This window comes from Amblyomma maculatum, chromosome 8, assembly GCF_055883805.1.
Source record: "Amblyomma maculatum isolate TAMU_Amacu chromosome 8, ASM5588380v1, whole genome shotgun sequence".
Lineage (NCBI taxonomy): Eukaryota > Metazoa > Arthropoda > Arachnida > Ixodida > Ixodidae > Amblyomma > Amblyomma maculatum.
The window spans coordinates 38,545,434-38,566,297 of record NC_139351.1 but is presented as its reverse complement, the minus strand read 5'-3'; the positions used below and the strand labels follow the sequence as shown (position 1 = coordinate 38,566,297).

The 20,864-nt window shown below is 44.6% G+C and overlaps 1 long non-coding RNA gene across 1 annotated transcript in view; it reads right to left on the bottom strand.

Annotated features, from left to right (window-relative positions):
* Positions 1–1,988: 1,988 nt before the first annotated feature.
* Positions 1,989–20,864, bottom strand: part of LOC146181016 (uncharacterized) — a 57,679-nt gene continuing 38,803 nt past the window's right edge. Inside the window, exons 2-3 of the long non-coding RNA XR_014700403.1 lie at positions 12,898–13,061; positions 1,989–2,091 (exon numbers count right to left, since the gene is read on the bottom strand). This is a non-coding gene — a long non-coding RNA (uncharacterized LOC146181016). The remainder of the gene's footprint in view (positions 2,092–12,897; positions 13,062–20,864) is intronic.

The window sequence follows — 20,864 nt, the reverse complement described above, 5'->3', positions numbered from 1 at the left end:
TCTTTTCGTCGCTAGATTTGCGCTCTGGCTATTGGCAAGTACCGATGGCTTCCGCTGACCGCCCGAAAACAGCCTTCATCACTCCCGATGGCTTGTATGAATTCAATGTGATGCCGTTCGGACTGTGCAACGCCCCCGCCACCTTCGAGAGAATGATGGATAACATTCTCAGTGGGCTCAAATGGGAAACGTGTCTGTTATCTAGATGACATTGTCGTTTTCCCGAAAGATTTCCCTTCTCACCTTCTCCGCCTTCAGCGTGTCCTTACGTGCCTTCTGAAGCCGGCCTACCGCTCAACTTGAATAAATGTCACTTTGCTGCTACCAAGCTCACAATACTTGGTCATGTCATATCCAAGGATGGCGTTCTACCGGATCCTACCAAACTTCGTGCCGTCGCAGACTTGCTCAAGCCCACAACCTTAAAATAACTTCGCAGTTTTGTCGGTCTAAGTTCGTATTTCCGCCGTTTTATCCGCAACTTCGCCAGTATCATCGCCCCTTTAGCGCAACTTATCGCCGGAGGCCCGAACCTCTCCTCTTGGTCACCAGCCTGCGATGCTGCGTTCAGTACACTACGCCGTCTACTGGTCTCTCCCCCTATACTCCGCCATTTTGACCCTGCCTGCTCGACCGAAATACACACTGATGCAAGCGGCGTAGGTCTGGGCGCTGTTCTTGCAGCAAATTTAAGAAGTATTTACTTCTTAAATTTGACCGCTTCCCTATTTAGGTTTATGAAGTTGCGATCTGTTACCGTGGTACGGTCACCCTAATGCATCGCTTTTAACCCCGCACATCCAGCAATATTCCAAGATTTGTAAAAAAATGTATATTTCTGTTTCCTATCTTCTGCATCATATTATGATAATGCCTTTTATGAACAAAACATCCATAACCCTTAGACCATTTCGATCTGCAAACTCAGCTAATATGCACCGCTGGTCTTCAAAAAGCCTACACCATGATTTCTCATGATCACGCCTAGAAGTATCCATCAGTAATGCAAAGTGTATTTTTGAATTTATGATTTACAATCTGATTGGTGTGATGAGCTTTTGGAGCATTTTAATCCTTTTGAATTTATTACCCTTTCATTTGAACGTCTTAGGAAGGCCAATTACAGTTTTTGCCACTTTGTTATTCATGTCAAACCATTTGCTTACTTTTCACGCCATATTTCTATATATCAGGATTTCCGCACCTTGTTGGAGTGGCGGGTTAACCAAGACTCTTATATGGACTTTCCTGCACAATAACACTGCATGCACATTGCTGTATCATATATCGCTAAGCCCTATGATATGCCATCAGATGTTGGAGAGCGTAAAAGTGTTAGCCGCAAGACCGGTAATTTATTTCATAGAAGCGAAAAATTTGAGGCCCTAATTATTTATCAGCGCACACTTGTAGTGAAGCGGATTGCCATTAATTTCGCCATCGCTGTGGATCATCTCATATCTTTTAGGGACCTCGCCTCTCCATCGTTCTAGTATAAAGAAAAATTGCTTCTTCCATGTTTAGAGATACACGTAACAACAAATAAAAAACGATGCCGAAATATTCTGCTTTAAATGTTAGGATTCACGGCTGTACCTAACTTTGGAAACCCACATTTCTAATTTGGCCAGATTCAGGTTTGTTAAAAACGCACGTTTGCCCAAAAATATGCTTAATTCTTGACAACCATTGCAAATTACTGCAAGCATTGAAATTCAGTTATTTAAAGAGCTGCTTTTTTATAATAGGATTCAAAAGCAATGATTATAATATTAAACTGGAGAGTTCAGCTCAGAATATAGCAATATAACATTTATCACCATGACACAAAAAAACAGTCAAAGTTTGAAACCAACACTTGGCGAAAGGTTCCAAACTCAAAGGCGTCTTTTTTTTTTTTTGTTCAAGAATTTCTTTGGTATCTACATTAATATTTAAGATGTTCTGAGCGATAAAAAAAGGTACTGAATTATTTTTGTCTATATACTCACCTTTGAACTGTTATTCGGCCGTTTGAGCACGTGACTTTTGTACAGTCTTTTGTGGTTGTTGTCGTGCCATTAGCATAGTCACGGTTTTCGTAATTGCATCCTGATGAAATAAGGGAGTTCCTTATAAATATGCGCTTCTAATGGTACAAGTCTAATCACCAGGTAACGTTTCGCCTGTGAGATGTTATAGAGTGCTGTTTTTTTTTCCACGTTTCTATTTCCACTCAGCTATAACCCGCAGTGTGAAAATATTTATCGGCTAACAAGTGTGTCAATAGAGACGCTTGAGCATTACGGCAGATAAAGTTAGGTAATATTAAACTATTTAATTATTTTGTTATCAAAACTTGCAATTACTTACTAACAAAGGCTGATTTGTTACATGTCCTCTGAAGAAATTATGTTTTTAAAGCGTTGTTTATGGAAGCAGTAGACAACATTCAGTCAATCCGACTGCTTTCCATGCATAATAAACGGAAGGCAAAAATTGAGGTATTGATAAAAAAACGATAAATTCAACAAAGGGGAAAGAGGGCATTTTTTCGGAGCATAAGGCAAGATATTAAATATCGATATAGAAAGCATTTCTGTATAAAGGCTGCATTAGACATACATTTTTTATGGTTTCTTGCCTCATTTCTCCGTTTCCAGTGCATCTTTTCAGCCGCATTACCAGTTGTTTCTACTCATGCTCCATAAATGTAGCCCAGCATTGTAAATGCTGACTGCCCACACTAATAAAAGCGTTTTTTTTTTTTTCGAAACAATGTCGGAAAGAACGGAGGCTTCCCATACCATTTGTTCATTCAGTTTCCTTTTCACATAAAATTTTCGCTCTAAGTAGTATTTTCATGGGCAGAAACAAGATTGACCGAATACTCTTATAACACATTCTCTAATATGTATCGAAAATTTCAACACTACTACGGAAGGTAAACAACATGTATGTGCCCCTCTTAAGTTTTCAGTTTGAGTTTAAAGCGATTTCTTTATACTCAAAAAGGTGCTCTACTAAGTGGCGCTCCAGGTGCGCAATGTAGAGCTAAGTACTAATAAAAGAACGCGTATATTTACTCGTGCGGGCATTCAACAGTCTTTTCCAAAAGTGCAAGGTATGTTGTGAGCACCACGCAGTCTAAAACAAAAAAGGTGGCAGAATCGCAACTTCAGGATTTCAAACTGGTGCAGCGATGAATGCGACATATGTACTCCTTTTTTTTCATCATTGTTTTAGCTTTAGGAACAAAAACGCCAACTATATTCAGCGCCCTTGAATGCGAAATTGCCCGATTTGTGGCCCCGCCGGGGTGGTGCACTGGTAAGTCGCCCGACTACTGTTACGGAGTTCCCGGATTCGAACCCGACCAAGGCGGCTGCGTTTCGATGGAGAATGAATGAAATAAAACTTTATTTCCACCGAAAAGGAGCCCCTCATCTCCCGCCCACGGCACGCAGGCCGGGGAGCGGGTCAGGAGGGCCCCGCAGGCTGAGGCCAGGTGAGGTTACAAGCACTCTTCACGGCCTCAGCCGCCAGGCGGGTCGCGTGCCGCTGAACGGTGGGATCTCCGCTCCCTCCCAGGCTTCTCTACTATCAATGTTAATTACGGCGCCTGGGGAATCAGCGCATTGCCATATTATATGCTCTAGCGTGCCTTTTTGTCCGCAATTTTTACATTTAGAATCTTCTTCCTCCCCGGTCTGTGTTAAGAAAGCCCAGACAGGGCAGATGTAGTTATTGGCTTGTAATCGCCTCCCGATGCGTGCTTCATTGTTAGTGAGAGACCGATCTGGGGGAGGGTATACTTTTCGATCTAATTTGTAAGATTCTGTGATCTCATTGTATGTGATAGCGCAATCTTTAATTCCCTTGCATTCGGGCTGTTCTACCGCTGCCCGGTGGTAGAGATCTCGGGCCAGCAGGTGCGCAGCTTCGTTGCCAGGGACAGACTCGTGTGCTGGTATCCATATGATGAATATGGTTCTAGTAATGGGATTTGTGAGAAGAATCTTTTTGGCCTCCTCTGAGATCCGTCCTTTTGCATAATTCCAGACAGCCGTTTTGCTGTCGCTGATTATAGTTTTGGCCTGTGTACCAGTGCATGCGAGCGCTATTGCGACCTCTTCAGCTGTACTAATGTCACGGGTACGTGTTGAGGCCGCAATTTTAGGTGCACCTTCTCCATTTACTACTGCCGAGACAGCTGCTCCGTGTCGTCCGCATGATGCGTCTACATAAGCAACTTCATCGACTGCTTTGCGTTTCATGCTTTTAGCGATGGCTTTGGCTCTGTGTTCTCTGCGTTCTTTCTTGTAGTCTGGGTGCATGTTTCGAGGTAAAGGTGTTACCAGTATGTGTTCCCTTATGTTGGGTGGGATAGATGTTTTCGTCTGTGGGCCTCTGTCTGATTGGAGTGCGACCCAGTCTAGGACGGCTCTGCCTGTCTCCGTCTGACTTAGTCTTTCTAGTTGAGAGATTCTGACAGCTTCAGTGAGCTCTTGCCATGTATTATGAATCTCCGTTATCTCCAGCTTCTCTGTTGATGTGGAGACAGGGAGGCCTAGTGCGCATTTGACGCATTTTCGAATTATGACGTCAATTTTTTCACGTTCTGTCTTTTTGAGATTGAGAAAAGGTGTGGCATAACATATGCGACTGATGATGTAGGCCTGCGTCATTTTGAGTAGACTACGTTCCTTGAGACCGTGTCCTCTGAGCGCTACTCTTCTGAATATGCCCGTAACTTGGGCTGCGTAGTTCTCCAATTTTTTGATGGTGTTTGTGTTCTGCCCTCTTGCTTGGAGGATCATTCCTAAGATTATAATTTCTTCTACTTGTGGAACCGGGTAGTATTCAACATTTATCTTTATGTCTGCTTTACTTTTCTTATATTTGGGGTTGTAGATGAATAGTTCTGACTTTTGCGGCGAGCAGGATAGACCGCGTTCCGCAGCGTACTCAACCACCTTATTTGCGGCAGCCTGGAGTTTGTTCTCTATTTCTGCGTCGCTACCTTTATTTATACAGATATTTATGTCATCTGCGTACATGCTAAACTTTAAGTCCGGTATTTGCTTTAGTTGTGCTGGTAGCCCCCTCATAGCAATGTTAAATAGAAAGGGAGACAAGACAGAGCCTTGTGGCGTCTCCTTGCTACCCAAGGTGATTGTGGGTGATTTAACGCTTTGAAAGCTCATGGTGACTTCTCTGTTAGTGAGAAAATCTTTGATATAGTTATAGGTTCTGATTCCAACCCCAAATTCTTAGAGACCTTCGAGCACTGCCTTATGCTTGACATTGTCGAAGGCTTTGGTTAGGTCAAGTCCGAGAATAGTCTTTGTATCTGAAGATTCATGTGTTATGATATCGTATCTAAGTCTGAGCATCACGTCCTGTGTGCTTAGCCCCGGCCTGAAGCCCACCATTTCGTGTGGCCAGAGGTTCTCTTGCTCCATGTATTTGGTAAGTCTCGTCTGAATAACGCGTTCCATTAGCTTTCCCACGCACGAGGTCAGTGATATGGGTCTTAGGTTTTCTAGTTTTGGCGGCTTCCCCGGTTTGGGTATGAGGACTATACTGGCATTTTTCCATGCCTGCGGTAGTTGTCCAGTCCCCCATACCTTATTCATGTATTCTGTCAGGGCTGTGATTGACTCGTCGTCTAGATTTCTGATAATAGTGTTCGTGATACCGTCAGGTCCTGGGGCTGATCTTGTCTTTAATCCAATAATCTCAGCTCGGACTTCAGCAATAGTGATGGGGGCGTCTAAGTCTAGGTTAGGTTTCCCCTCATATGCTGGTAACGTTTCGGTTTTCGTTTGTCCGATGTAGATTTCGATTAATTTGCTCATCAATTGTTCGTCCGAGCCTTCGAAGGCATGCTTAACTTTAGTTTGATTTACGTTGGCTTGTGCTTTAGATTTTTCCAGATCAAGCATGTGTCGTAGAATGTTCCATGTTTTCGAGGGGCTCATGCCTTGTTCCATTTCATCACATCTGCTGCACCAGTTTTGTTCATTTAGTTTGAGGGCGTATGTCTCCACCTCTTTATTATGTCGAGCTAGTGCTGTCCTAATATAACGGTTCCATCTTTGTGTTTTTAGGCTTTTCTCTAGGTCCTGTTTCTTGTTCCACATGTTTAGCAGTTTGCTATCGATACTCGGCGGTGCATCTTCGTCTTCTGAGTGACTGTTGCTTCCTCCACGTGTTTCTTTAGCGTTTGTGACCACTTATCGATATCGTCGATTTTATCAATTCCCTCGGTCTCTCGTATTTGCCTAAATCTTTCCCAATCCGTGATTTTGGGTTGTTTGGGTTTTCTAATTTTGATTCCTTTTCCTAATGTGAGTGCAATAATGAAGTGGTCACTACCTAGGTTTTGCTCGGTATTTTTCCAGTCCGCTGTACTTATATTCTTGGCGAAACGAAGTGGCGTCCGTGTGCTGTGCTATGTCAGCGCACGTTAAAGATCCACAGCTGGTCGAAATTATTGCGCAGCCCTCCACTACTGCTCCTCTTTCTCTCTTTCCACTTTCACTCCCGCCTTGCTCCCTGCCCTTACGGCGCGGTTCAGGTGTCTACAGAGTAAGTGTGACAGATATTGTGCTTTTCCCTTCCTGTGAGCTAATTATATTATTATTATTATTATTATTATTATTATTATTATTATTATTATTATTATTATTATTATTATTATTATTATTATTATCATTATTATTTGTGGCACCAGGTAATATAAACCGCGTCGAATATTTAAACTCATCTAAGTTTTGGAAAACAACATGAATGAAGGTCTACCCCTATATTTTCTCATTGGTTTTGGCAGAGAGGAGTGCAAGGGGGTGCATAATATCGCCTGCTCCATATCTTAACTAATGAAGGAGTCAGCCCTAAGGCGAACAGTGCGATATATATTTTTCTTGCTTCAACTATTCTGTATAGGGAACCGAAGCTCAAGTTTCGCCGCTAAGATGTCTCGATGTCAGCGCCGCCAAACGGCGGCGCTGCATCGAGGCACCTTATTCGCCGCGCAACGGCAGCGCCGCATTCCTGGCGTGGTGGCGAAATGTGAAACGATGGGACGTCGCCGGAGCAGACGCTCCGCTAGCTTCCTGCGCACGTGCGGCGAGCGAATTTCGCCTGGCGGTTAATTGGCGATACAAAAACGCTTTCGCCTATGCGAAACGGAAGTACTAAGTAGCATTGTGTCATAGGAAGCCACAATATTAGGGAAAGCACCAAAAAACGAAGCTGACGTGTGATACTTTGCAGGTTCCTTTAAAAGCATCTCTGCAAGACCTGTTTTCCAATCGCATGACAGCGTTCCGAGAAGTTTGGGGTTCTTTGTGGAAACAAAAAGAGCCAATTTCTCCTTCTTCGTAAACTCAATATTCTTGACAGTTGACAAAGATGGCTTGGAGAGGCATCAAAAGACTACAGTGGTTCAACACTGTGCATAAAAAGTGAAGAGGTTGGGGGGTTATCCTGCTCTTCGCTCCCGGCGTCTCTTGTTTTGCTGATTTTCTGTGCCCTCTCCCTGCTTTGTGAGTGCTCTGAAAGCAACCAAATCAATAAATGTGACGTCCGCGATCGACACTCATGTGTGAATGTGCCCAAGTGTCCACACCTACCTCTCTATATTTAAAACTACCAAGAAAATATCTAGTAATGAGGCCTTTTTTTTCGGGGCGGAGGGGAGGGGAACATGCCTTTCTGAGACGCTTTTACAGATTTCCGCAAATTGGCCAATACGTGAACCAATTATTATTATATCGAAGATATGTAGGAAGAGCAATACAAAAGCGATCCTAGTTTGGCTCGATTGACACTAATCGCCCGGAGCACCCCATTCCTGTTACAGGGTCATGAGTGCAAACCAAATATCATAAATGAAGCACACCCATTTAATAAGAACCGAAATAAAACACAGTAGTACAAGCTTGTATTTTTACCTGTCTCCCCAGCCAGCGAGCCAAATATGCCGCGTGCAGCGCACGGAGCATGCATGTACTTATGAGATTGCTAGCGTTTGTGCCTTTAAAGAAACACCTCCTTCGGACTATATTCTTATTCTTCTAGTGCAAGATTTGCGTTGGTAATGTCGTAATAATAAAAAAACGAAAACGCATTAAGATAGCATGCTACAGGCCAAAACGATGATCAACGAGCGAGCCCCTTCATTTTACGGTACTGATAATAATTTACCAGTTTTTAAACATATTATATACGACTATATAATTAATTAGCGGACGTACCTCGAGATGCACTTCCTTCTTTTTCGCTAACGTGGGTCGCATTAACAATCAATATTTACTCATCGTCGTCTGTCATCTGCTCTCCAATGCAGACGTCAATAAAAAGTTTCCCGCCTATATTTAGGTTTCCGCCATGGAAATACGCGGTAGGTTGCCCCTATCAAGACGGAATGCAGGTGGCATGTCGCGATGCGCTTGCGTGGGCGCGTCAGGGCGCGTGCTCGTGCAAGAGAAAGCGCGCGGCGCACACCGCGAAGTCAGCGAGCTGAGCCGGCGGCGTCCTAGTGTGTGCTTTTCTGTCATTGATGGCGCTGTTCATCAGGAGCCGCAGCGCCGCCCAGCGATGCTTTAGAAGCTTATAAGAGCCCTGAAACGTTGAAGTTGCATGAGTAATTTAGATCTCGACAAGAGACTGCACATCCCATCTTCTTTTATAGGCAAGGAAATCCTTGCCATTTGAACTGCCAAACCCGAAAACAACAGTCGAACCCGACCACGGCGGCTGCGTTTCGATGGAGGCGAAACGCAGCGCAGCGCACGTTAAAGATCCCCAGGTGGTCTAAAATACTCCGTAGCCCTCCACTATGGCTCCCCTTTCTCTCTTTCCACTTTCACTCCCACCCTCATCCCTTCCCTTAAGGCGCGGTTCAGGTGTCCACAGAGCAAGTGTGTCAGATACTGTGCCTTTCCCTTTTGTGAACCAATTATTTTCACAAACCATGAGGTCCAATACAAGCACTTTGGCTGCCAGCCTCGAATATTCTGTGGCGTGAGGGGAGAAGAGAGGGCGCTGTCGCCGGGCTCTGTAGGGCATATCTTGCTTACCCACCGCCAAGGCTTCCCCTCAGTGCGGTGGGGCTTGTAAACGGCTGTCAGGAGTTCGCGGGCACCCTCTCGGTGAGTCGATCGCGTGAATCACGGCTAGAAACTTGATCATAGCAGTTCGTCAGCAGCAAGCACAATCTCGAAAGGGGTCACAGCTCATTGTTGTCCCTTGAAGGGGCCGTGTCAGGTGATCTGGTCTTCGTTCCTCGTTCTGTCCACAGGCTGGATGTCTGCAGGCCGAAGGGTCTCAGGTAGGGCATTAGGGATATCTGCACAATATCCCCACTCCAGCAAGGCAAAGACACTACCGCCTCCAGAGCTGCACCAAGCCTCTAAACAATATACCTTAAACAAGTCTACAAGAATGACCGAGTAGTTTCTTCTCCAACATTCGAAAACATAGCTAATAAGCTACCCTGAATTGTGAAACATATGTGACTTTCTTCCCTGTACCCTGTTCAAGCGCTTACATTTAAACGCAGTCTTTGGATTCGCGGCCTGCCTTTTCGTGCTTTTTTCTCAAAATGACGCGGTATGGCTCCGTTCGGTGGCCGATAAGTTGCTCCCGTGTTCCTTTAGCACAACATTGCTTCTCGTCATTCCTTCGCTGGCAGGAGGCCTGAGAAGTCGCAGATTGTTATCGCCCGCCTCTTCAACCGCTATAGCACCCCCTCTACCTTCGTCAGCTGGGGTAGGCCATCCAATTTGGAGGGCGATGGAGAGGTTTCAAATGATCAGTCCACAGACCAACTCGGTGGCATGGAGGGCCTCTCGATATTGAAAGCGGCTCTCGCTGCGTCTACGTTAGCATATCATTCGCATAGAGCACGATCTTCAGGTTGAACTGAATGTTTTAACTGGCCTTAGAATTCGCAGGCTTCCGAAAGCATTAATGCGTGAACACATTCGTGCCATTCAGCCCTCCCCTTTTTGGCAGTTGAGGCTCTGAAAGGTTAGAAAAGAGGTAAGGCAACTGCTCTGACAAGGTCACCGGCACCGCCGCCTTTGTTAGCAGTACGCGAAACAAGCCCTCGATTGTGACGCGCGCGACAGGCAGACAAACACTCTCTTCCGGTGCCACCTGTATGAACCATATGTACTCGCTGGTGAAATCCCTAGAAGGAACAAGTACAGGAAACACCACATCCAATATGGCAGCAAAATCACACCGATCATGACGCTGGTTCCACTTTCCGGTCATTTCGCACGTGTATTACTCCAGCAGCGTCGAAGATGCGGGGTAAAAATCGACTTTCTCCGTTTTACCGCCACTCGCGATATGCCCGGCAGCGTTACAGCGGAAACAGATGGGCCGGCGGTTTCTTCTTATTAGCTTTACCGCGTTTCTTTTTTCTGTTTTATTCGTAAACATCGTTTCTCATGGCTGTGCCATTTTTGCTGTCCTCTTCGCTGATTTCCTTTCGCTGCACGCATGGCGGGTACTCAGTTCTCAATCCTCGATTGCCGCTTTATGAAAGCACTGCAGTGAGCTGCACTTCCCGCAAGCTGTTTCCTGACTTACTCCTGAGCTGAAACTCTCCTGCCGGCTCAGCGGCACATTCCTATCATCTCTTCAGGCCTGCTTGTACTCACAGCGGCATTTCCTTACTCAGTCTTGTAAAAATGTTCTAGGCATACTTCGTATACAACTTTGTCCGGGTCATTTTAGACCCCAGTTGCCTAAAGCCATCCGATCAAATTTGCCTTCAGAGTGTACGAAAACCCCAGAAAATGCAACAAGGCCATTTATGCTTTTCTGCACCATCGACAGAAAATATCGGCAGTCAGTTGATACTTCTTAAACAATGTTGCGCTTAGCCTTTGTAATCGTTCGATTCCTTTTTGGTAAACCGAGCAAGAAGGTCGGCCGCATCGCAAAAGTAAAACTGCCAGGAGGTGCTGGGGCCTGGTGAAACGAAGAATTTCGTTCTTACAAGGAACCTTTATGAAAACAACATTACAAAAACATTTCTTTTTAATGCAGCAATGCATTCAATGACTACGTTTGCAGCTCCCATTGTCCGTCACGGTTCGATCCACAAAAGCTGATCGACCTCGCCATAACGACTTGTTACTAACAAAGGATTTCTAGAAATCCTCCTGTGTTGTAATAAGTGTTGCTTCAAAATAATGTCTAGTAAATAGGTTCTAACTGTGAATAGTATTTTTAAACTTTGCTGAGACTGCCAGGTCAATAGGTTCTAACTTCGAATAGTCTTTTAAACTGCCAAGGTACAAGATTTTTAGTCTTAGCAAACTTATAGCCCAGTGTGAAGGATGAGCTAATAGTTCACTTTGGCGCTGTTAACGTGCACCGAAATTTTGTTTTATTGCGTTACTGCCGCCAGATGACGACACTTGCCCAAAAGGAGCCACATGCTCGCGAATGAACCATCATTTCGCCCTTAGCATACCCCACCCATAAACTGTCATCTGTGTTGCTAAGACGTTATAATCTCACATATTCACGCTCTTAATGGGCGGAACCGTTCAGGAGCGCCGCTGCAGATCGACCAATCAGATCACTTGAGGTCACGTGAGATAGCGACACTTGGATAACAACGCAAACTCGGAATACGGGCCTAGGTGCCGAATGACGGTGGCAGTGTATACATTCATGTCGACAAGAGGTGTTGCATAAAAAAAGGTGGTGATACAGGAGTTCATTTATTCTCTCAGGAGAATTGAAGAGAAGTAGCTTGCCATGATAAGCATTGTGTATAGCTCTTATTTGTTGATGCGGGTGACTACGTAGCGCTAGGAGATACCTGTCGTCGCACTGAGATTTATCTGTCGCGCTGGCGTTTTGAATAGTAATAAAACATCATCCTTGCTCAGTGTATTTCTCAAACAGTTATTAGAAAAACATGAAGGCCACTTATCATTTTATGCTAAATGCAAGTTATGTGCTCCGTAGCCATTTTATTTTGGAGTCGCACAAGCAATAAAATACAGCCGTAATCTATCACATTACTCGACAGACCATGCAATATAGATATGCATCCTGTTTCAGCTACCCTATATGAACATACTTCAATTGGTCAGGATTAGCCTGTCTTGTTCGGAATCATATTGTCTCGGTGAATGATTTCTCATTTTAAAACTGGAGCCCAATTTCATAAAGGCTTTTGACGCGCACTGCAAACGAGGTAAACGGGGGCTCTAGTACTAGTGCTCTTAAGCTACAACATACTATTCTAATTTTAGTCGAAATAATTTGAACTGATGAAATGCATGCATGTAAAACCTGTAATACCTGATTATAACTGCTTATCCAATAGAGGCTAGTCGATTCGGGGTTTAAATATTTCAAAAATATGCACCCCCCAATAAACGATACTGTGCTGAAACTAAAGGTCGCAGACTCAAAATCGCCGCTCACCCGAATAATTGAAGAGATCCTACAGCCTAACTTCTTTTCTTCTATGGTGAACTGTAAGGAAGCGGCATGAAACAGCTCATACACAGCGATATCAAGAAGGTTTCATGTAAATTCACACACTGTCCCTTTTGACGGATGCACTGAGTGAAGCGTAGCATATACACAATTCACCGTAGATGCCATTCTCTTCGTCTTATTAGGACTCGCGCGATCATTTTTGAAAATTTACTGACAGCCCTCCTCGTTGAAATTCTAAGCAAGAACAAAAATAGTGCAGCACCTGGAGGCTACAAATTTAGAAATGTTGTTGGAAGATTTTGTTTTGAGAAAGAGATAATTTACTTAAGCGCCTCAGTTAATGACCACATCAAGAACAAGGAAGCTTAGCAAACGAGCCTAATGATGAACAAAGTCGTTTCCAATAAAATAGGACGAGAATTAACATACCACCACTAGATTGTGTACGTCTCCTCCTTCCGTCACAGTGCAGTGTGGCGAACAGTACAAAAATGGCCACACAGAGAAGCAAGGTGCGCATAATGCAGTTCTTCGTAATACCTCGAATGCGATCTTGAGAGCGCCGAGTGTGAATTCGCTTCGCTTTTTATACCCTGGTAGAGTGCAATAAAAAAAAGAAAGGAAAACATAAAAAATTGACATTTCTAAACATTTTCTGGTGAATTTTTGCGATCTATGACGCTCTCTAGATATAAAGTTTGCAGCCTAACTTGACAGCGGTTAAAAGCTGAGCGCTAGCAAAAGCTCTCTTTTTTTTTTTTTAATCAGTGCGCGTCTTGTTGACTTAAAGCGATCGTTCTTTTGCGATAGCTATGCGCTCGACACTTCGAAGTAATGTATCCATAGTTGGCGTTTCACACCGCCACACAACCGCTTGTATTGTGAGCTGGAAAGGCGCACAACCTTTGTTGTAACTGAGGAAGTGATAACTCTGGCTAGATTCTCCATCGGAAAGTGTGCGGCGAGGAACGGTAGCGATAAGAAAGTCAAGCTTAGATGTCCACTAACAACAGCCCGGTTAAGAATGTTTATGCCGTTGCCTATGAAGTGGAAAATAATAATCGCGTTTCAAGCCTGTACTGCTCAAGGCTGCTCTTTCACCAAATCATTCCTTAATGCGCGAGCGTATTTATCTTCCCTAGTAAACTCAGGGTGCGCGGACGCGTAACTTGAAAATCAACGTGACATCTAAGTCACACCTGCTGCTGCTGATATAAATGTATTGTTCAGAGTTCACGTTTCATAAGCAAGTCACACTTTGTGCCTCAAACGCATGAAAAGCGGTAGTGTGCACTAAGTTGTTGCGCGGTCAGAAGCGCCTGGTCGTGTGTTCCTCATATACTGGGTCATGTTCTAGAACTCTAATGAGCCTTTCGGTTCCTCCTTTTAATGAAGTCCACGGAAATACATTTGTGTGTACATCTGTGTGTATATTTAATAATCACTGCAAATGTTTCGGGAAGTTGCCGCACGGGTTGCGGAAGTTCAACCCATACGTGTTAAGGTAAACGCACATTCTGTCCACTTCCCGTGATGCTTCGAAAGCGCATGTCTTATTTTTCTCCAAATAAACCGTTCTATAGGCATGTAAGCATGAGGGCTATATAGCTTCCCGGACTAGGAAAGCGCAGAGTTAAGCGAGAGAGTTAGGTGGGAATGGGAAAGTGAGATCAGTAGATACCGGGCATAATTTGCAGCTATTTTCAGAGGACATGGGCAGTTGCAGGTATAGCATGTCGCTTTTATTCTCACTGCAGCAGGCAGGATTTAGACAAACGCGGTAAATTTTTGGTACTGTTCAAACTATCTCAATCCACTGCGATTAGGTTAACGCTGTAATCCCAGTAAACTGCCCTGAAAACGTGAGTGCATATGATTTAAAAAAAAAAACGCTTGTGAAGACTGGCAATAAAATAGTGGCATAAAATATATGACTTTATAAGTATGCGTCCCCTTGAATAGGCGTCATTTATGGGCGGTGCAAAAATGTAAAATAATATGCAAAGAGCATAGACCCCTTCTATTATGAGAGAGCTGAAAGGCAGCTGGAGAAATCTCTCATATTCACTCGCCAAACATCAGCGGAGCTATAGTGATTAAAAGCTGCTCAATGCACGCTTAGAGCATTTTTTAGTTTGAGGGTGGCGAAATGCAGCATATATTTTGTTTCATCATTGAGATCGCATTGTTGTGAGCTGAGTTTATTAGACGTGTTAAAATTGAATTTTTGTTCGTGTTTTGAACGATGTAAGTTAATGTTTAGAAGAACTTCTTGCTGGGCGAGTTGGTGCATGCTATTGTAGAAACAAGTTGCGCAGAGAAGGACACACACAGGAAAAATAAACACAGGTAGGAAGAAAAAGCGCAAACTATCAACTAGTTTATTACTCGTTTAAGCCTGCATTTATAGGCAGTGTACACGCATGGCTGCAAAAAGATAGGTGGGGGAAGAATGAGAGGGCAAATCACAACCTGTGCGACAATCACCCAAAGCCGCTCAAAAAATTCCGTTCAAAAATGTGCAGGGAAACAGAAGTGTCGCTAACACAATTATAGCCTTTTTTTCTTGATAATGCTGCGAAACCTTCAAAACTGTATTTGTTGTTGTTTAACAGCCGCCGCCATACGGCCTTATCACTGATTCTGGATCGCGTATCAGTTCTGTATGCTTTGTTTGTTGGTGCTCGATGTCGCGAGTCACACCTTTATCAGTTTCGTTGTAGTGCAAGATGCACCGAGATCTGTCCCGAAGATTCCAGCCACTCTTTTGTCTTTCTACAATGTTCCAGCTGTTGCTGGTAGCTGTTTGCGACGTTATCTAGATTGTTCTGAGCAGCCTTTAAATTGAGCGTTGACGAGTGTGACGAGCATTCTTTGTCCGACGACCGACGAGCACGTTTGTTGCTATCGCCGCCGCCGAGTTGCTTAGTTATTTTGCGGGCGCAAGTCAGCCCCAATAAAAAGTTATTTTAAGTACCATCAAGCCTGTGTCTTCTTTTGGTGTCAACGGCCTTGTCACCGCTACGTGACAATATGATATGACGGGCTACTTTATCATTGCTCCTGCCTAGACTTGTGAACCAGTGTTAACAAGCATTAGAATTCTAGGCAGGAGCAATGATAAAGTAGCCCGTGAAATTCTAGAGGCGCGTCATTTCAAGAAAAAGGCGATAGTTGTGTTAGTGACACTTCTGTTTTCCCGGAACAATTTGGAAAGGAATTTTTTGAGCGGCTTTGGGTGATTCTGGCACAGGTTGTGATATGCCCTCTCATTTTCTCCGCACCTATCTTTTTGTAGACATGCGTGTACACTGCCTATAAATGCAGGCTTAAACGAGTAATAAACCAGTTCATAGTTTGCGCTCTTTCTGCCTACCTGTGTTTATTTTTCCTGTGTGTGTCCTTCTGTGCGCAACTTGTTTCTACAATAAGTTGTAGTATTTATAAAAATTATTACACATTAATCATTTTTGTATTGTCAGCATATCTAGCGGCATTTTAAACATATAAAGCTATGATATACCAATTTTTAAATCATGAATTGTTGAAGATAAATACCCTTTATTTCCTGTGCACAGATAAGTGAAATAGTCAACCGTGCATCCTCTTCTTGCCGTCCCGAGTTTATAGTAAGACATGAGAAATTTTATGATTAGTTACCGCGAGAGCGCTCCAAGGCTCGTTCTCCTCAAAACCCTGCTTTCACTTTGTCTGCGCCCACATTTTGACTGAAAGTGAATGAAAATGGCTCTGGCACGTCGTAATTGCAGGCTGCTGGAGCACGGACCGATTGACCAAATAGGTACGTCGAGTGCTCTTTTTATTATTAGCATAGTTTGGTAAGGGGCGGGGGGCTAAGTAAGGAAGTGGTTCCCAGGCTGACTCCCATGTATGCGTTCCCTTAATTGAGGTAAACAGACAGAGCAGTATTAGATAAAGGTAAGGCCAGTATATCAAAGCGTAAACGCTCTTGTCACATGCGTGGGTGTGAAATGGCGAGCATCAGCGTTCTATACACTTCACTCCGAAACTGCCAGGCAGTGCCTGCCGCCATCTACCTGTCTCTCTATCTCCTGACACTCATGTATCTTGCACTTAGCAAGATCAACTGTTGCCAGCAGAGATCAGGGCAGTCTGTTTCTGTTCGCTGCTGACGTAAGTTTTTTTTTTTTTTCAAATTCACTTATTTTATCACCTATTCGTATATAGCAATAACACTCGCATAAAATAGTAGCGTCCGTCCTGTGTACTTCTGAGTCGTCCTTGCCTTTACCTGCGCTATGTTTTCAAGACATTGCGACCAACTAGCCCAACCCAAGCACCGGTTGAATAAAAAAATACTCCCCTCATTTTTCACATCCTGTCAACACAGCATTGAAAAAAGGCTCTTGTATTCTAAAATGCTAGCAATGGCTTATTGGTCTGAAACTTTAATGGCGGTCCAACATAGCATACTACCTGAACCGGCAGTCGGCTTCACTCTCGTGTTAATATTTCCGCTAGAGTCAAATACCGCACATGCGTAATGTATGTGGCGATATCAACTCTTGTAGTTAGAAATAAAACTTCTGGACGGCCTGCAGGGGCAAAACAGTATCTAAAACTAGGATTTCATTTGAACCATTCCCTACGTTATCCATTCTTCAATTTTCTCGGAAAGGGTCGAAGTTGATGTGGCAGGATCAGTAGCCGCATCGATGAATTTGTTTCTTGTTGACTGCCTTATTCTATAGAGTAGCTTAAGCCGTCTTTATCGAATGGACCAGGATGTATTTGGACAGGGTGTATTAATGTATTTTCGGCTATGCAGCCTCGTTCCTACCACATAATATACTTATCTGCGACATTGTGCACCATCCCTGAAGGCGTTCACTCACTTCTTGATGTGGTTTTTATGAGCCCTTGAAGTTCGGCATGCGACGTGCTCGCTGAGCCGGGTATATGGAATCGTGAGAGTGAGCAAGAACTCTGCGTTAGAACCACAAGTAGCTTCCACAGTCTAATTATTATGTTAAACAGCCCAGACCGTGAAGTTCGGATTCATATTGCATGATAGTATGGCATTCATAACGAATACACTGAAATGACTATCAAGTATTTCACTGCCACCATTATTATGAGTCCAGATTAGGCATAGATACAATATTTTTTCTAGTGAGGATAAAATTTTCCTGATGAGCTTTTTCTGTTGTTCACACTTTGGATGGGAAGGAAGTGCAAATCATCCTGCTGAGTGCAATATACATGCCTATTAGACAGCCTTGCACAGTATCTATCCGGAGAAGTCTACTACAGTGACTCTCATAGGCTAAGTTGTTTTGAGACACCATACCTTTCTTAACCAAACGACCACGGTTGAGTATATAATACTGTCATAGAGGAGCAGAGATAAATTAGTGCTTGGACAGAGCTGTGCGTGGTGAAAGAAGTGGACGCGTGTTGCTGAACAGGACGAATATCTGGCTTTCAACGTCTGCCGCGACCCCGTCCTGTGGGAAGACATAATTCACCCTGTAACGTCTTAGTAGAAGTGCGAAGTACGTCCTCATTAACAAAGGATAAAGCCGAGCCCCATCGGAGTCGAGGTCTTGCTGGCCTACCACCTGAAGCGCCGGAGATGTCTCTCTACGGAGAAGCCATACCTAGGCTTACACCCAGCAGTTACTGGTCGCATTATCGAGAGCCCCGCTCCTTCGCGGGAGCAGCTGGTGATGACGTGGACGAATGGCTCACCCACTACTAACGAGTGAGCCTCTATGACAAGTGGGACAATAATGATTAACTGGTTAACTCTGTTTTCACGCTAACAGATACGGCCCTCATAAGTTTTGAGAATTATGAGGATACCTTGACATCATGTCCTCTCTTCGTTGAAGAACTAACAAAGTGCTTAGGAGATTCCTCGGCGAAAAAGAAGAGGGCGCAGCAGACATTGGCTTATCGTGCTCAATTTCCCAGTGAGATGTGTACACAGTATATTGAGGCAGTACTGAATCTCCACAAGGTCGCCTTGGCACCTATGTCCCACGTCGAGAAAGTAGGACATCTGATCATGGGCTTCGCTGAGGTTATCTATACGTATGAGTAAGGAAAACCTGAACGCCGTCGCCGATGTAGTACGGCATTACCGATCATTTGAGATCTTGAATACAGACCGAATAACACCAAAGGTTGGTCGCTTGGACACAGTGACAACATTTGCTGAAACAGACGCAGCTTCCGAACCCACTCATCTTTGTTTCCACTATCCGCCGGATAGTTCGACAAGAATTGTCTCGTTCCCATCCATTCCCTTGTGATGACACGTTCATTTCTAGGCAGCCATCGGGAGAGCCTTTTACCATCGACACCGCGGATTTTGGTACGCATCGCACGTCTCTTTATTCTCGACACACAACACTCCGAGGTCGCACCATAACTAAAGTTACTATGAGCAGCCGCCGCCCATTCACGAAAAAACGGACGGCGTGATGCATTTGCAATAGATCCCGGCCCCGATCAACCCTACCAGACACGGATCTTTCATCGCTCGGACGAAGAATACCAGGCACGGACCGCTGACCGCGCACCTGTGGTTTCCTTTCGCTGCGGTAATCCAGGCCATATCGCAGGATTCTGCCACCGCCGTCGACCTTATAGATATGGGCACCAATGCTTCTAGTTCGACCGGCTTAACAGTATGAATTTACCTCGAATGCATACTCATCTCCTTCAACAGAACATCGGAACACCACCCCTCGTAATTCGTCCCCAGCGTCGCTTCGGAGTGTCAATTGTCCTCCCGGACTTCGCACGCGGCGGATCTCTGTCTCCTCCTCGCCGGTCCTCGTCATCTCGCCCGGAAAACTAACCAGCGCGACTGATCGAGGTGAGGCCACTGGAACTTTGCTGTATTCCGATATTCCTCGTCCTTTCTCAATCCTTCTGAGCAAAGTTTATGCGGTACAGTTACTGCATATCTACATTAGCTCTTCTTGATACTGGTGCAGCTGTTTCTGTGGTTAGTATGAGGTTTAAATGCCTGCTCGGACGCAAAGTGATGTTCAAATGCGATGAAATCTCAAGGTCCTGTGGCGTGAGTGACGAGCCGTTGCGTTCTTTGAGAGTGCGTACCTTGAAGTTTGATTGGGTGGAGCCGTTTATCAAGTACAACTTGTCATTATCCTTACTTCTACCAATTACGTCATTTGAGGAAAAGACTTAGTGAAGCTCTGCGGAGAAGCGGTCGACTGCACAAGTGGTGAGCTTTATTTTAACCGTATGAATGTGCCCAGCCTGATAGAGGCTGCATGTGACGCCAGATTGGTGTTTTGTATATCCCTAGATACTATACTGCCATGGCTGGCTGCAGTGTGTGATCTGGTGTTCGATGCTCTTGGAAAAGATGAAACGTTTGAAACGCTTGTGGAACGAGTGCATTCGACCAGCTTAAAATGCAATGTTATAGTGCTGCGCTCTGTGGTATATCTGGGTAACTGCAGTGCGGGATTGTGGACATTTAATTAACCATCTCAACCCGTCTTCTTGCCAAGACGCTTAAAACATGTTTATGTGGACCCGATATGCCTCCACCGGTGGCGTCGGTCGCGGCTGCCCGGCTGAACCCGTTAAAGCGTCAAGCGCGGACCGCACAGTTCTTTGCATGATCAACAAAACGCTCAGTCTCACTCAACACCGCTCACTTGCAGACATTCTTCTGCAGTATTCGGCTGTCTTCGATTTCGGCTCGCCCCGTGGACCACCTTCTATTCCCAGGTCTCGTACCCGCCACATTATTGTTATCGGTTTGTCTCGCTGGATTCATCAAAAGCCTTATCGTGTGTCGCTTCCGGAGCGCTAAGTAATCCTCGAGCCAGTCTCAGAGATGCTTGAGAGTAAGGTCATTCAAGAGTTGTCCAGCCCTTGGTCTGCTCCTGTGACTCTTTTCTGTAAGAAAGACGACACGTGAGGATTTTGCATGGACTATCGCCCTTTAAATGCCATCACCAAAAAGGATGCATACAATTTGCCTCGCATTGACGACGCCATAGACTGGCTCTCTGGCGCTGCTTATTTTTCCTGTGTACATCTGCAATGAGGTTATCGGAAAATTCTGGTGCATCCGGCAGAGAAAGAAAAAAAAAGGCTTTTCAACGCCGGATGTACTTTTTGAATTCAATGTGATGCCATTTGGACTCAGGACGAAGAGCCGCATCTTATTGGCTTCGGAAAAGAATTTCCCAGTTAATACCGGGAAAAGTCGTGAAGCAGATCAACTGACGACTTCGACCATCTGTGAATTCGTGCCGCATAAACCACCCAGAACTCGGAGTAATGTTGAGGCGTGTCGATGAGCGTCAGTAACTGTGTACCCATTTTTTTACTCGCCTACACTAGTTAATTGACCAACGGGTGGG